The following is an 18,432-nucleotide window of genomic DNA, read 5'->3' as shown; positions in this document are numbered from 1 at the left end:
CACCTTAAAACACATAAATGTTTACGTAACATTGGGAGGTAAATCTAGCAGAGGCACTAGGCAGAATCAGAGTGAAGGGAAAAGATGATGTATTTTATCAAAGTATGTTATAGACTTGTATGAAAATAATAATGATAAGAATAAAAATTAATAAAAGGTTCTTTGATTAGGATCAAGTGGTCTTTTTTAGCTCCTGTGATTAGTCTGGTTTGAAATCTATCAGGATAACAATGAATACTTCCTTCCTTATCCTGTGTTTTCAAATTCTTTATTTTATCCTTTCATTTCAAAATGGTGCCTATAATTGAAAATAATATAAATTTCTTTTAGAAAACAAAAAAGATACATTTTGTTTCCTTTTTTTGTTTGTTTGTTTGTTTGTTTTTAAAGTCAGGGTTTCTCTGTGTAGCCTTGGCTGTCCTGGAGCTCACTCTGTAGACCAGGCTGGCCTCGAACTCAGAAATCCTCTTGCCTCTGCCTCCTAAGTCTGGGATTAAAGACATGCACCATCACCGCCCGGCCATTTTGTTTCTTAATATATTCAACTACTCTGTGTCTTTTGATTAAGGAGTTAAGTTCATAAATATTTGAAGCTGTTATTGAAAGGTGCATGCTAATGATCCATTTTGTTTTGATCTTCCCTGTGTTCTTAGTCATATTTTATATTTCAGAAATTATATCTTCATTTTTATGTGTTTCTTGTATGGGTTTTCAGCTTTATTAGTTCTCTACAGTCTGAAGTATTGTTTCCAGTACTTTCTGTAAGGTTATTAAGGTGGGCATGAAATCTTTTAGCCTGTTTATCTTCTGAAAACTGTGTCTTTTCTTTAACTCTGATACATAGGCTAGTTGTGTACCTAATCTACAATGTACATTGTACATAGTCTACAATAGCATCCTCATCTTATTGCTCAAAGAAACAACTAATAACCTATGCTGGCAATGATGTAGAGAAAGGAGACATATCTTTATTCTTGTTAGGATGGCAAACTGGTGAAGCCTCTGTGAAAAATCAGTATGGATAATTATCAAAAACATAAAAGTAGATATACTATATGATCCAATTACATGCCCAAGGGTTTCTGTATTCTAATTCTCATATATCTTTTTTGGTACTCTATTTATAGTAGCTAGGAATGGAAAAAAATCTTAAATGTCTTCGAATTCAAGAATAAATAGTGAAAATGCAGTACATATTATCTTAGAGTTTCTAGTGCTATGATACATACCATCATCAAAAGAAAGTTATGGAGGAAATGGTAAATGATTTTTCAGTTTACAACTAGTACTCAATCACTATGGGAAATCAGAGGAGGATTCAAAGTAGAAACTTGGAGGCAGAAAATAAAACAGAAGACATGAAGGAGTGCTGCTTTATGACTTGATCCTTCTAGCTGTACTGAGCTAATCTTCTGATAATACTCAGGATCACCTGTCCATTGGTGTCACAGCTCTCCAGTGTTTTGGGTCTACCCACATTATTAATTAATCTTGAAAATGCCCTACAGGCTTGTCTACAGACAATCAAGGTGAAGGAATTTAGTTAATTGAGTAATTTCTCTTCCAACATAATTTTTGACTATGTAAATTTGACAAAAGACCAACAATAACCAGAACTCATTCATATATATATATATATATATATATATATATATATATATATATTACTCTATTTAGGTGTGAGAAAAATGAAATCATAACATTTGGAAGTACATGGTTGAAACTGTAACATATACAAACCGTAGTAGCCCAGACAGAGAAAAACTAAGAGTGCAAATTTTTTCTTATTTGTTGGCCACAGCTCCAAATCATTAGCTGTGAATATATAACAAGGAATAACCACAGAAATAAACAAAGTAAAAATGGACATGTGGGGCAGGGGATATAGGAGGAATAGGAGATAAAGTATACTAAGTATGTTTGAAAAATATATGAAAACTTGTAGTTTTATACTTTAAATTATACACACATCATATATACATAAATAATTATAATATACACATATATTATATACAAATGTTATATAAGGTGTACATATTGCACACACATATGTAATATATTTGTTATATATATACATATTTATGTGTAATGAAATTATATCATTTGATGTAATAGTGTGCTCCACAAATTCTCTAGTGCTAGACTTGAAAACACTTTCAAATTGCTGATAAGAAAGTTGTTGCAGACCACTCTGTCAATGTTGAAACCCGCATTGCCAAAGCCTTGGGGGCTAAGTTGTTAGAGCCCACATGGCCCCAGGCTGCTTTGGTCCAGCAAGAGAGAGAGTAAGGACGGAAGCAAAGAAGAATGGAGACCAGAATGTGATTCAATCCCATTTATTCTTCAGTCTCTCCTCTTCTCTCCAAGTCCCTAGTCTTGAGTTCCTAATCCCTAGTTCCTAGTCCCCAGTGTCTTCAAATTCCAAGTTACTTCTTCCAAGTGCTAAGTGCCTAATGTCTAATTCCAAGTTCTTCCTCCAAGTGCCTAATACCTAATAATAATAATTTATTCTGTTTGCCTCTCACCTTTTATGTCTCACTTCTAAGCCATGCCTTTAGGTCACACCTTTAAGTCATGCCCTTAGGTCTCGTCTCTAAATCTGATCTCTAAGTCATGCCCTTAATTCACACACCTTTAAGTCTCACACACCCAAGGAAAAATCCTGGGTATCTAAAGCAAGATGTTATCGGAGTGTGCTCAGCTGTTGTAGGCTATTGTAATCAAGTCTTTTGTCAGGGTATATGGCTCAATATGGCTGCAAGGATGATAGCCACCTTCTGTCAGCTCCCCATAGAAAAGCAGAAAGAATCTAAAAGTAATATAGGCAATTTCCGTTGCCTTTGTTCTCATCCAGAACCTATTGCAGAACATATCACACATTTTGCACTTACGTGGATATGACCCTAAAGACTTCTTTAATACTAGCTTTCTTAGTGCTGGAAAGTTCTCAGTAAGCAATAAAGAGAGAAAAGAAGTCTATATCTAATTCAACAGTGATCAATGTTACTCAATTCAATGCACAAAATAATATGATATTCCTGGTCATGCACTACAGACACTTATATCTCGTGATAATCAACAGCCATCTAACTTACTTAAAATCTACTAAGTAGGAGAGAATTTATTCTTGGTTTTATAAATCCAGACAACTTCTCACTCTTACTTTTCTCGGCTGGTGTAATTTCTAATTGCATTCAGAACTTATACCCACAGACAAGCATAAGTCTTAACCCTCATCAAAAGAAAATAAAAAGACAACCCTATATTTTGAAGCAGAAGGAGAACGTTACAGAATTTCACAAATTTTCTGGCCAAAGCACAGAAAAATGCCTGTATAGTATACAACCTCAACTCATACCTCTACAAATGAACCCCACACAAAGGATCAAGAAACATTGTAAAAGATATAGCTAAAAGATTGTTAGATGACCATCATAATGATTGCACCAATTGGCATGTTACCACAGATGAGGAAATCTTACAATGGCCTAGATGTGCATGAAAAGCTATAGACAATTATTGACTGCTGAGAGAGGGAGAATCATTCTTATTCATTAGCAAGTGCTCATTCCTAAATAGAGACACATGTAAACAAGTTATGTTAATGTGTATGTCATAAAGTTGAGAAGAAAACAAAGAGAACACTAAAAGAGTTGTAGGAGAGAAAGGAAAGGGTAAAATGGTATAAATAGAGAAGTAATATGAAATACACAATCCGTTAAATTTAAAAGTATGTGAAAAAAACTAAAATTAATAAAATGTGAACATGAGTGTGGAATGGGGACTCAGTGGGATTGGAGTGTTCAAATTGTGGGGTGGGGAAAATAAGAGAGGGAAAGTATAAGTGTGCTAGAATGTACTTTATATATGTATGAAATTCTCAAAGAATAAAAGAACAAAAATAGATCTCTTTCATATCCATAATAGCTATACAAGTAAAAGTATATACTAGTATAAAACATATTTGAACAACACTCAAAATGTCAGATTGATACTAAGAAGAAATATCAAATAAATTCTATTTGGAAATATATATTTAAAATATATTAAATATATATAAATTTAAGTATATATGCAAATACATACATGTAAACAATAACTAAAGGGAATGAGGAGGGAAAAGTGGGGCAAGGAAGAAAATACAGGAAGAGAAAGGCTAAAAAGTGTCCATTTGAGTGTACTATGTAGAAACAATACACTGAAAACTTCATAAAGTGTATACACATGGGAAGAAACTGGTCTTAGAGTTGCTATTGCTATGATGAAATGCCATTAATAGGGAGGAAAGAGTTTCTTCAGCTCACAGTTTCATATCACGGATCATCATCAAAAGAAGTAAGGGCAGGAACTCATGCAGAGTAGGAATCTAAAGGAACTAGTGAAGAGGTCATGAAAGGCTACTGCTTAAAATTTTTCTCCCAATGGCTTGTTCAGCTTACTTTCTTTCTTTTTTTTTTCAACATAATATTGTATTGATAATTTTTAAGGAATTCCACAACATATGCCTTATCATACTCATTTTCCAGTAATTCCATACCTGCCCCCTCCTTCCTGCCCTTGTGACCTCTCCTACCAGGAAAACAGCAAAATCAGCACAAACAAGAACAATGAACAAAACAATCAACCAACCAACCAAACAAACAAAAACAAGGGTACAATTCATATTATTGACACATTCACAGGAATATGCTCAAACTCTTAGTGGCCTTTCCTTTTAGTAGAACTGAGTCCTTTCTCTTCTGAGCCTTCCTTAGAAACCATCAATTCTGGAGAAATATCCTTCACCATACTTACATAAGGTTCAAGTGTTATATTTGATGGCTTCCCATTTACTCTGCTAGATTTTTGAGAGGTGAGTGGATTTTGGAGAGAGTAGGAATTATTGGCTAAGCTTTACATGTCTAATGGAACCCAGTATAACCAGGCCACTGTGATACAATCAGTCACACCTGTCTGGGCCCATACTTTCAATTAGTAATTGAAAATGCCCTACAGCCAGATTTTATAGAGGCTCTCAATTGAGGTTCCTTTTTTTTCCCCCAGAAACTTCAAAAATAAATTCATTTCAAATACATTTTACAACCATACAGCAGACCAATTACTCAGAGAATCCTTCTAGGGAAAGGTTGTCCTATAAGAAGTTCTACAAAATAAAAACTAACATAATTTCTTTCTAACATAGTTGCCCATTTTTATGTTTACAATATAAGAATTATAGGAAGAAAATCAAAACTAAGTAGTATGCTATAAAAATGTCCATGGCATTCATTTTTATTCTTCATATATATTTTGTGTAAAAGCCTACTATGTTTAACTTAAAAAGGAAGTAGGCAATTACATAATCCTTACTTGTAAACATCTTACTGTTTTATAAAGTATAGGAAAGTACTATATAAAATAAGTAGTTTAATTTTAGTCAAAAGTAAACAAACAAAAATATCCAGCACAAAAGGTAAATGGAATTACCAAGTATTGGGGAAAACAAATCTCCCACTAGCCATCTTTCTCCATCAAATTAAACTCCACTGTGAGGAATGGATTACATCTAAAAGAGCTATTAGCCAAATGGGCCCCATGGAAACTCCCACAAAACTCTCACAATCCTGCATATCTCAAAGGCGATTGGGATACAGTTTTACTATCACTTTGTGATGGTTAAGCATTGTAGAAAACAACGCCTATAAAACTTATTGAAAACAGAGAAGTGAAGCTGGTGCCTACCTAGAGCCTCCATCTCTCCTGGCGAGTGCCAACACTACTGGAAAGTGTTCTGCATGCTTCCAGAAGAGAACAGTAAGTACCAACCCAGCTAAAAACTCTACAATCTACATTGGTTACCTGCATGCAAGACAAACTAGACCAATGGTGGCACAAAAGTTGTGGGAATAAATAAACCAAGTTCTGATTTGATTTAAGGCCCACTCCATGGGATAGATCCCATACCTGTCACTTCCTGGGTGGCCAAGAAAGACTAGATAGATCAAGGACCTAAGGAGAAAATACTATGCTTCAGCTATAGGAGTATAAGAGTAAAAATGACACTTAATGATATCTTGATATATTCATAGGTCAATGTCTTGCTTAGCCATTATCAGAGAAACTTTATCCTCAAGTACATAGGAACGAGTACAGATATTGGCAACTGGACAATATGCAGATAGTGAGAGACATTGGAACACTCTGTCCTAAATGGAATGCCTTCATCAAATCCCGCCCTTCATGGCTCATGAAATTTTGCAGAAGAGGAGAAGAAAAGACTATAAGACCAAGTGTGGATGGAAAACACCAAGAAAACAAGAACTAGACACAAAATGTCTGATGCACATATGATCTCAGAGAGACTATATATGTGAGTTTACAGAGAATCTACACTGGTTTAAGCCAAAAGAGGCCCGAGTACTGACAGGGTAAGTTGTCAAAGCCTACATGGCAAACTCCAGAAGCTAATTCCAATTGTCAATTGCTCAAAAAGTAAAAAACAAAACAAAACAAAACAAAACAAAAAAAAAAACAAGTACTCTTCCCCAACAAATTTTTAGCAAGTATATAAAACCATATTTTAAAGCAAGGTCCATGGCCTGCTGTAGATGCTCAACATAATGAATTTAAAAGTAGATTTGAACTTTTTCTCATAATGCTTTGTCTGGGAATTTTTTTTCTTTTTATGTGCCTATCACATTTACTTTTATAGTTTCTGTTTCTCTGGCTATGGGTATTCTATGATTGGGAATATTTGTATCCTAGGGTCTATATGTGTTTCTTGTGCTTTTTCTTTGGTTACTCCCCCAGCAACCCTATTCAGATTTTTTTTTTATCCCATTCAGATTCTTCTAAAAACATATGTTATTCATTTTACATCTAGATAGCTGCCTTTCCTCCTGGGCCCTGCATCATAAAGTCTATTCTTCAATTTCCCTTCTCCTTCTCTGAGAGATACCGTGTGTATTGCTCACCCTGGTACATCAAGTCTCTGCAGTGCAAGAAGAATACTCTCTCACTGAGGCTAGACAAGCCAGCCCAGACACACAGGCAATGGATTTAAGGATAGAACCCGCTACAGTTGGTGGACCCAATTGAAGACTGAGCTGCAGAACTGCTGCATCACTATGGGATCCCTACTACTATTTTACTCCCCATTCTAAGTGAAATTCCAGATTCCTCCATTTAGTTTTCTTTCCTGTTTTGCTTGGTTAGGTCTGTGTAGTATAGTATGGGTGTCCTGTACTTTATGGTCAATATCCACTTATAAGTGAGTACGTATCATGCACAGCCTTTTAGATCTGGGTTACCTCACTCAAGATGATATGTTCAAGTTCTATCCATTTCCCTGCAAAATACATGATGCCTTTGTTGTTAACGGCTGATAGAATTCCACTCTGTGTATATGTAAACCATTTTCTGTATCCATTCTTCAGTTGAGTCTTCTGGTAGAACTATTCCAGTTTTTCTGAGAAACCAGATAGATTTACAAAGTAGATGTACAAGTTTGCAGTTCCACAGGCAATTTTGGAGCATTTCTCTTATTCCACATCCTTGTCAGCACGTGCTTTGCTTGGGTTTATGATCTTAGCCATTCTGACTAGTGTAAGACAGAATCTCAGGGTCGTTTTGATGTGCATTTTTCTGATGTCTACAGAAGTGAACATTTCTTTAAGTGCTTTTCTGCCATTTGAAATTCCTCTACTGAGAATTCTCTGTTTACCTCTATACCCGATTTGTTAATTGGATTATTTGGGTTGTTGGTGTGTAGCTTCTTAAATTCTTCATATATTTTGTATATCAGATTTCTTTCAGATGTAGGGATGGTGAAGATCATTTCCCAATCTGTAGTCTGCTGATTTGTCCTATTGACAGTTTCCTTTGCTTTACAGAAACATTTCTGTTTCATAAGTTTCCATTTATCAATCTTTAGAGTTAGAACCATGAGTCATTGGCATTCTGTTCAGGAATGTGGTCGCCTGCACCAATCAGGACAAGGCTATTTAACACTTTCTATTCTATTAGATTTAGTGTGTCTAATTTTATGTTGAGGGATTTGATCAATCTGGACTTGAATTTTGTACAGGGTAATAGCTATGGATCTATTTGCATTCTTCTACATGCAAACATTCAGTTAGTCCATCACCTTTTGTTGATTCTTTTTTCCATTGTATGATTTTGCTTTCTTTGTCAAAAATGAAGTGTTTCTAGATGTGTGGCAATTTTTTAGGGTCTTCAATTTGATTCCATTGATCAATCCTATTCTATACCAACACCATGCACTTTTTATGAATATCGCTGTAGAGTAAAGCTTGAGATCGGGGATGCTGATTCCTCCAGAAGATTGTTTTTTATATTTTTCTGGATTGTTTTAATTATCTTGAGTTTTTTTTTTTCATATGAAGTTGAAAATTACTCTTTCAAAGTCTGTAAAAAAAGTATGTTGGAATTTGGATGGGAATTGCATCCAATCTATAGACTGATTTGGTAAGTTATCCATTTTCAGTATGTTAATCTTTCTGATCCCTAAGTTTGGGTAACTTTTCATTTTCTGATTCCTTCCTCAACTTCTTTCTTTAATAATTTGAAATTCTCATCATATTGGTCTTTCATTTACTTGATTAGAATTAAACTAAGATATTATATATTATTCCTGGCTATGATAAAGTGTGTTGTTTCCCTAATTTCTTTCTTAGCCCATTAATCATTTGCATAAAGTAGGGCTACTGATTGATTTTTCTGTTTTCTTATTTAGTTAATTTTGTATCCATCCATTTTGCTGAAGTTGTTTAACAGCTATAGGAGTTCTCTAGTATAATTTTGTGAGTTGCTCATACATATGGCCATATCATCTGATAATAGCAATACTTTGATTTCTTCCTTTTCAATTTGTATCTGCTTGATCTCCTTTAGTTTGTCTTAGTGCTCTAGCTAAAATTTCAAGATAAGGAATAGATAAGGAGAGAGTGGGCAGTCTTGTCTTGTCCCTAATTTTAGAGGAATTGTTTTAACTTACTTTCCATTTAATTTGATGTTGGCTATTGGCTTGCTGCATATTGCTTTTATTATGTTTAGGTGAGTGCCTTTTATTCCTGATGTCTCTAATACCTTTAACGAGAAAGGGTGTTGGATTTTATCAAAGGCTTATTATCATCTAATGAGATAACCACAAGATGTTTTACTTTCAGTTTGTTTCTATGGTGGATTACTCTAATGGAGTTTCATGTATTGAAATATCCCTGTATACCTAGAATACATCCTGTTTGATCATGGTGGATGATGTTTTTGATGTGTTTCTCACCAGTGTTTGTTAGTATGTTAGCTCCTATTATTTTGAAATTATTAGTCTCTGTCTCTGTCTCTGTCTCTGTCTCTCTCTCTCTCTCTCTCTCTCTCTCTCTCTCTCTCTGTCTCTCTCTCATGTGTGTGTATGTGTGTGTGTGTGTGTGTGTGTGTGTGTGTGTGTGTATGCTTCATTTGTTTTTTTCTGGCATGGGATAACTTATTTCCTATGTTTTCTTGGATATAGTTATCCTTCTTGGGTTGGAGTTTTCCTTTTATTATTTTTGATAGGACTGGATTTGTGGATAGATGTTGTTTAATTTTGGTTTTGTCTTGAAATATCTAAAAAACTACAGAAAATTTAAAAAATAAAATAAAAAGACTCAGGTTTATGTGGAAAGATGAAACCTGTAGGTACTGGTTCAGTGTCATTAAAATAGATCAGTTTTCAATAAGTGATACTAAATTGTAGCAAATATTTTTATTAATCAGTTCATGTCAAAGCTGTCTTTGTGGTTAACAATAATTCCTGTGTGGTTCATCATGTTGAATCGGGGTTAGATGTTAAGAGCTGTGGCACAGTTCCAAGTGGCACTGCTAGAGTTTTGTGAAGTATATAAAGATCATGAGGACTGATGTTTGCTTTTCCCAAACCATGGCTCCTCAGATCTTCTTCCATGAAATACAATTAACTGTGTCATTTAATTAAAACATTGTAATTTTGATTGATATCTTTGGATCTATGGACTGGGATTGGTATGAATCAGTTACAGGATATCAAGTGATGACAGATACTGTATTCCCTCACTCTCTTATTTTTCTGAAATGCTTTTTTATTCTACTCTCTTATTTTTCTGAAATGCTTTGCACCTATCCCTTTCCTTCCTATCTATCTTGTATTGCCTGTTTCTTCTTTATAGAATGCATTGCTGGTTTCCCCCACAACTTGAATATGATAGATATGCCAAAACCTTTAGTACAGCTAACTTAGACTTAGGAATTTGGGAAATTCATCTAATTTCAAACAATAGTAGCATTGGTTGGAAGTTCTGTACCTCTTAGCTTTTGAAACTTAAAGTGTTTGTTAAAAAGAAGTTGAATTTTGTGAGTTTCTAAAACATACACTTTCTTGATGCTTGTTTTCCCCCTCAATTACTTTTGTCTCTAGACAACAATTTTTTTTCTTTAAATATTTCCTATTCTTTTAGGTAAATAATTAGCAAGTATGCATGATGTTCTCTCCATCAAATTAATCAACTGGAAGATAAATGAATGGCATACCATATCTTATGACCCATGTCAATATGTGAGTAGATCTTTTCCAACTTAGTGTTGTCTATAAAACCTCATAACTGACACTGTCTCTTATTATATCCATTCATTTCTGCAGTAAGAAACAAATCTCCTGCTTCATTTTTTAGCTCAGGATAGTAAGTTTCTAGCTCAGTCTAGTAGTGAAAACAATTTTGATATATTTGTTGTAATGAATCAACTATTTTAGAATAGAAAAGAAGGTAAGCATAATGAAAGAAAAATAATACTGGAAAAAAAGACAAATTTTGAGCAATCTCCCTTTTTGAGGATCCTATAAAATGTATACTTACAGTAGAAAAAAAATGTCATCCAGAGACTAGAATGACTGGATCAAGAGCTTAGGAAGATGTTGACCTAATGGTAGAATTTTTTTGTTTGTTTGTTTTTTTCGAGACAGGGTTTCTCTGTGTAGTTCTGGCTGTCCTGGAACTCACTCTGTAGACCAGGCTGGCCTTGAACTCAGAAATCTGCCTGCCTCTGCCTCCCAAGTGCTGGGATTACAGGCATGCACCACCACTGCCCGGCTAGAAAATTTTAATTAGACAAGGAAAATGAGGATAAGATAAATTTTGTAAAACATGACTATATTTTATAAATGTTATTATTATGGAGAAATGTTGAGTAATTGTTGAAAGTTCTCACCACAGACTTGGTACTTATGTAAAATAATAAAATTGGCAATCAGTTAGGTTTAGTTATTCTATATGCATATAAGTCAGAGCATCAGGATGTACAAAATAGATACAGTTTTGTTTATCAATCTAAAAACAAGAATAAAGTAAATGTGGTGAAACATGCTGGAATCCTAGCCTTTGGGAAATGGGGGCATGTAAATCATGAAAGCAAAAGCAGCTGTGCATATATACTAAATTTTAAGCATGTCTGGGTTTCTTGAGATGTTGTCTACAAATAATAATATAAAAATAAAATATAAACAAGAAGTTAAAAATGAAATTAAAAATAAGACTACGTTTAAGTGAAATTCTCTTCATAGAAAAATTGTAAATATCTTATGAACTCATTTTGTTACCTTAAATGTAAAATAAATATACAAATGCCTAGCTTTGTTAAGCATAGTTAGGCAGACTATAAAAATACTGAGGATATTTGATTTGATTATACTATATTTGACCATCTTAAATATATGTTATCACTCCTTAATAAGATTTTTCTTTCCAGTGTTCATAAAATATAAGATAAGTAAAATTGTTTTCTATCTTTTTAAAAATTTAAGTTCTAAAGAAAAGCCCATTAGGTTAGAGAACAGATTTTATTGATACAAAAAAGCTAAATTGATTGTTTATTATATATATTATTAGCCAAATACTAAACAATTTCAATATAAATGTGTGTGGCATTACTCGGTTCCATTATATGTTTTTTTTAAGGAAAGATTCCTGTGATAGTTTACATAAGAATGGCATCATAGTCTCATATATTTGACTAAGTAGACTCTGTTGTATTAGAAGGTGAGGTGGAAACTTAAAAGTCAGTTGAAAGATCTTTTGCTGGGGCAAACTCGTGAAGAAACATTTACCTGAAGTGGACATAGGTGAAAAGCTACATCAGACTTGTGAAAGAATGTTTAGCTGAAGCAGACACAGGAGAAAGGATGTTCTGCTAAAGCAAGCATATGAAAGGACATGTGATAAAGGATTCTTTGCTAATGATGCAAGTATTGGTCCACCTTACATTGCATAGTTGATCTGCATTTGCCAGAATTCATAGAGAGAAACACACCAAAATCTTCTGGTGGTCTGCTGCAGTTTCTTGCCACTTCTGCAGACTTGGGCTAATTCACAGGGTGATGGTAGCTGAGACAAACACATTTGTTGAAGCAAAAACATGCTAACGCAAGACCTGTGGAGGACACATGATATTTTGAGGGAGTGTCCATGGACAGTGATAGAGGAGGCTGAGCTAGGCTTGCTGTGCAACTCTTGTTGGTTTCCTGTCTTCTCTGATCTTTGCTTTGTTGAAAGAGGCACAGCCTAGAACTTCCCCTGGTGTCACTCAAGTTCTCCCCTGCTGACTCTTGCCTAGCATGAGACCTGTCTGTCTCTGCAAGGTAGAGACACCACTGCTGATTAATATTTGCTATCCAGACATTACTAATCCTGACTGCTGATATATCTGTGAAGTGTGGGTGTAAACTGAGCTGCCACTGCTGACTTGTTAACTAGTGGCCAATTTTCAGACAATACAGACAGGAGTTGTTCCAAAGACCCATTTCTAAACAGGTCTACTTCCTCAGTATCCTTTCTTTTCCACTATCTCTGGTGGGTGGTGGGCTAAGAAGAATGTTAAAATGTTTAAGAATCATCATTGAAAATAGGACTTGAAAAAATTAAAGTTACAAGGACTAGGACATGTGGCTTCATTGGATGAAAGTTGTTATTAGAAATAGGCTTTGTAGTTTCAAAAAAGCCCATGCTAGGTCGAGTTTCTCTCTTTCTTTGCAGAACACAATATAGTTCTCAGCTACTGTTCTAGCACAATGCCTGCCTACAGCCCTAATTCCTCTCATAATTATATTAAACCATACTTCTGAAACTATATTCAAGTCCCTGCTGATAGGACAGTGAGTATGATAAACCTCTAAGATACATAACAATAAATAACTAGCAACAGGTGTCTCATAGTTCTCCACATAACATTCCAATTGATTTCTTCTCCAGTCATTTTCATTAACATTAAGGTTATGATATATTTCTATGTGTGGTTATTTAACTTTAATTTAATATTGTTCATCTTTTTTTATAATAACAAATGCTGATAATTACTCACAAAATGTTCAGATTCATGTATATGATGTAGACTTTCTAAAAACATTTTCTAACTTTATTTGCAATAGTTTGTCCACTTTCACTCTTATATTAGCACAGACATTATCTACTGAGTTTTTTTCTATATTTGTTTTGTCTTTCCCTTCTTTAGAGCCATTCAGTGCTGAGTATCTTTTGTTGAGCAATATCTATGCAAATAACAAAGACTCAAGCCCTGTCATTTACAAAGCTTCTATAATCCAATGCATTGCAAAGAAACCTTCTTTGAAACAGGAACTCACAGACCACTGAATGCCTATTGGGTGCCAATGTTCCTGGAAGATGACACATATAGTCAAACTCAAGCCTTGAAGCAAGACTATAAGGTAAAGTTAATCCCCTTAGTCAGTAGGAAAGAGGGCTAAGGGTATTGCTCTTTCAATGGCACTGAGATAGTCTGAAGGTGACCTCACACAGTATTTAGAAAGTCTCTATTAAGGGTGTTGATGCGAGTTTTATTGCATCTCCTTCCCACTCAAATTTCCTGACCCTTATGTCTGGAGTGCCTGTATAATTTTTCAAGCACATCAGGTCAATTTTAATAGGGAAAGGGCAGATGGGACATTTTGTAATTAAATCTGGTTTATATTAATAATAATCAGAATTTCCACGATTGAAGTGATATGTACGGTTACCCAGTGCATTTACGTAATCCCTGATAAATCCCCAGACTTAGAAGAACATTTGGAACTTGGAAATAATGTTTCAGCTAGATTGGGAGGGGTGGTGTCAGAAAAATAAATCTGCATTCAACATAGTCATCCTATTTGAGCACCATATTAAGAACTAAAACAAGAAGCACAAAAACCAATACATACAAGAAAAAGAAACTAATCTAAGTAGCAAAAATTTTCACAAAGGACAGAAGACAACACTAAATGAAAACTGGGCATATAAAATGTGAGAAAATACTTAACACAAGATTTTTGTTTGGATGTCAAAGTTAAATACATACACAAAATTACTGTGCAATGCAACAACATAAAACAATCAAACAAAAGTAAAACACAATCTAAATGTAAGTAAAAGGCCTAAGTGACATTCCTTCAAAGGAAAACATCAGTGTGAAAATGATCAGGGGCAAATGAAATGGTGTTTGCTGCTAGGAGTTCCACACATGAATATCAGTGGCAGATAGCATCTCACATTTGTTAGTATAGTTAGTGCCAAAATGTTGTATAGTAATTCTACAAGGATGCGAGGAAAGATAAATCTTACACAGAGTGTAAGAATGTTAAGTATCTTATAGGAGTCAGTGAGGAAGGTTCTAAAACCATTAAAAATAGAGCTGCTATAGTATTCATAATTTCCTCCATCCACTTGATGCTGCACCCCTGAGAATCATCTGCAATTCCCTTCTGCTAGCATTAACTACAAATAGTCAATGCATGTGCATGAGATGAGTACCTGTAACAGAATCAGTAAATTATGAAGAAATAAAGACTATATGCACATAATATCATTTTTTTCCTTTAAAAAGCACAACATTTTAAGACTTATGACAACTGTGATTGATATGTAAAAATGTATACTCAATTAAATAAAGCAGAAATAGGATCATAACACAATCTTAATAGTGTTTTGAATTTGGAATAAGACTCCAATACAGTGAATAAATATAGGGGTGGGATTGAAATGATGTCAAAAGGCTTAAAGCTCCAGTTTGATTAGTGAGTTCTAGTAATGTCATGTCCTCTGCACAGGAATGTTACTATTGCCCCCAGTAAAAATATATAGTCTATTATCAAATTAGTAAATGAGTATATTTCATATTATCAAGTAATAATTATGTAGTCACAGGTTTGCTTATTAGCTGGAGTCACTGTTGGGGGCCGACTTTTAGCAGAAAGCGGCTATCAGCTTTGCAGCCATCTTGAGCCATATACCCTGACATGAGACTTGGATTACAATAGCCTCCAACAGCTGAGCACTCTCTGATAATCTTGGTTTAGATACCTTGGGTGTGTGAGATTAAAGGTGTGTAACTTAAGAGTTTGACTTAGAAGTGTAGAGATCAGAGTTAGAGACAAGACCTAAGGGCATGATTAAAGGTGTGACCAAAAGGCATGGCTTAGAAGTGAGAGATATAAAAGGCAGAGGTAGACGGTAGAGAATCAGACACTTTTAGGAGACACTTTTAGGAGACACTTAGAGGAAGAGAAACTGAAGAATAAACGGGATTGAAACACACTCTGGTCTTAATGGTGACATTCCTCGTGACTGCCCTCACTCTCTCTCTTGCTGAACCCCGACCCGCGGACCGGAGAGGCAACTTAGGCCGGGATACAGTGGCCGCCAAACACGAGGCAGCCCAGGCCTCAACATTTTACTCGGGTCTTGACATTTTTTGGTGCCTGAACGTGGGACTAGTGCGGTTCTCAACAAGTCACCTCTTCTACAATACAGTCATGCATCAAATAGAACTTATTACTCCATAAATATTCATAGTTATTTCTCAGTTAAAATAAGTAAACATTTACTAAATAAATAAATATGTACAAACATAAATAAATGGATTAGGCAAGATTCAAAATATGGAGCAAATTATTTCAGCCTAGCAATAAATGTGTGAGGAAGGTATTATTTCTACTGTTCTCTTGAGGAAATATTTCTGTGCTGTAAAGACAGGATACAGCTGCCTAAGGTCAGGTACCACTGGTGTGCCACTAGAGCACATGAGAGAATATGATGCAGTTAACAAGGAACAATGGTAGGTAGGCCTGGGGTGAATCATGGGGAATAATCAAACAGAGCTATGCCTTGCTAAGCTCTTGTAAGGCACAGAGCCTCCCAGGAAAGCAGCAGCTCTGTCTGGGTGACAGCAACTAGCCTGGCCCTAAGTACACACCTGTATCAGAGTGTGGGTCTCAGACATGTGACCCCACAGATGCATCACTCTCTGATTTGTAAAGAGGAGGAAAATGGAAAGTGTTAGGATGGAAAAAATGAGATATCATGCAAAGCATCCAGAAAACAGGCTTTTTCCATGCTCTGTCTTTTCTCTTACATAATTCAAGTTTCTCTGTTAACAAATTGGACCATTAATAACTACTTTCCTTTTCACTCTGTTCTAAACATTATTGCTATGACTTTCCACATCAAAATTTAGAATAGGATGTTCTAACAGTTTGTGAATAAAGCAGGCTTTAGAATTATTAGAAGTATGTCTTATTTTGAATGATTTAAGAAGACTCTGAGTATTAGTCCTGACATCACTAGTGTCCATTGAGTGTGAATTTATTTTCCTTACTGAATGAAACCACCATATTCTGTTAATGTTAAAACATTCTTATAGCAATACAATTAAAATAAATGGTATAATCTTCTATATAACACATATTTTGTAAAAACTTGAACAATTAACAAAACACTTATTAAATAAATGAAATTCTATACATCTAGTTCACTTAACTATTAACTTTATGAAACAAACAGATTAGATGTTATTCTGTTTTTTAGGTTGAGAACCCTGCTGGCTGTTGACTTGAGTAGGTGAGAATCTGAAGAAATACATTAAAAATATGGGGTCACTTTGTTTCTTATGGTTTCAAGAGTTAATTGAAGAGGAAAACATTAAGGGAAGGGAAAAAGGGGAGTAGGATCAGGTGTGGGAGGAGATGTGGAGAAGTACATAGGGGCACAAAATTAAATGGAAGTGTGTAGTAGTGGGGGGTGGGAAACTGGAGTTAGCCATTAGAAAGTTCCAGGTGCTAGGGAAGTAATAAGTTCCCAGAACCTAACAGGGATAACATTAGCTAAAATACCCAACAAAAGGGAGATAAAACCTGTAGAGACCATGTCCAATAGAGTAATGGGGCCACCCACCCTTCTCAAAATATTAACTCAGAATTGTTACTGTCTAAAAGAAATGAAGGAAGAAAGAGTGTAGCAGAGGCTGAAGGAAAGGCCATGCAGAGACTGCTCCACCTGGAGATCCATCCCATATCCAGCCACCAAACCAAAACACTATTGTTGATTCCAAGAAGTGTTTGCTGACCGGAACCTGGTATAGCTGTCCCTGAGAGACTCTGCCAGAGCCTGACCAATACAGATGTGGATGCTCATAGCCAACTATCAGACTGAGTATGGGCACCCTAATGGAGGAGTTAAGGAAGGACTGAAGGAGCTGAAGGGGTTTGCAACCCTATAGGAAGAACAAAAATATCAACCAACCAGACCTCCCTAGAGTCCCCAGGGACTAAACTAACAACCAAAGAGCACAATACACCTGGAGGGACCCATGGCTCCATCTGCATATATAGCAGAAGATTGACTTATCTGTTATTAACGGGATGGGTGGCTCTTCATCCTGTGGGAATGGTATAGGGGAATGCTAAGGCAGTGAGGCAGGAGTGGGTGGGTGAATCAGAACCCTCATTGAATCAGGGAAAGGGAGGACAGGATAACGTGTTTGCAGAGGGGAACCAGGAAGCAGACATTTGAAATGCAAATAAATAAAATGACCAATAATAAACAAAGAAACATAGATCCACAATCATGTTTGTAAAACTTGACGAGTTACTTGAAATGCTATATGGAAATAACAAATTTACATAATGAACATTTCCATTCACTTCTCCTTAAGAGAATAAGAGATGTAAAGAATAATATATGAAAACATCAATAAATTTTTATAAATGAAATCAAATTGCCTACCTCTGTGAAAATGATTTTTAGTAAATTAAAACACAGGAAAAACAAATTCAAATAATTACATAATTTATTTGTGAAATTTCTAGAACATATTTTATTAGTCTTCAAGGCTTAAATATTTACATGACTATTGCAGAAATTTCTGAAATGTATATTCAATAATGAAGTAAGTTATACCTCTACTTTGTTGATAAGACCATAGCAATTACAAAGTCAAATTTTTAAATGAATGCTTCCAATTTTCCAAAATTCCTATGATTCTATCCAATCCCTAATATGGTAGTTTTGAAATTTGGTCTTTGAGTGCTAATTGGGTAGTAGATAGTCGAGCCCATTATCAACCTCATTGAAGACCCCAACATAATACCTGCATTGTGAT

Source organism: Arvicanthis niloticus, unplaced genomic scaffold (genome assembly GCF_011762505.2).
Source record: "Arvicanthis niloticus isolate mArvNil1 unplaced genomic scaffold, mArvNil1.pat.X pat_scaffold_386_arrow_ctg1, whole genome shotgun sequence".
Taxonomy (NCBI): domain Eukaryota; kingdom Metazoa; phylum Chordata; class Mammalia; order Rodentia; family Muridae; genus Arvicanthis; species Arvicanthis niloticus.
This window is presented reverse-complemented; position numbering follows the sequence as displayed.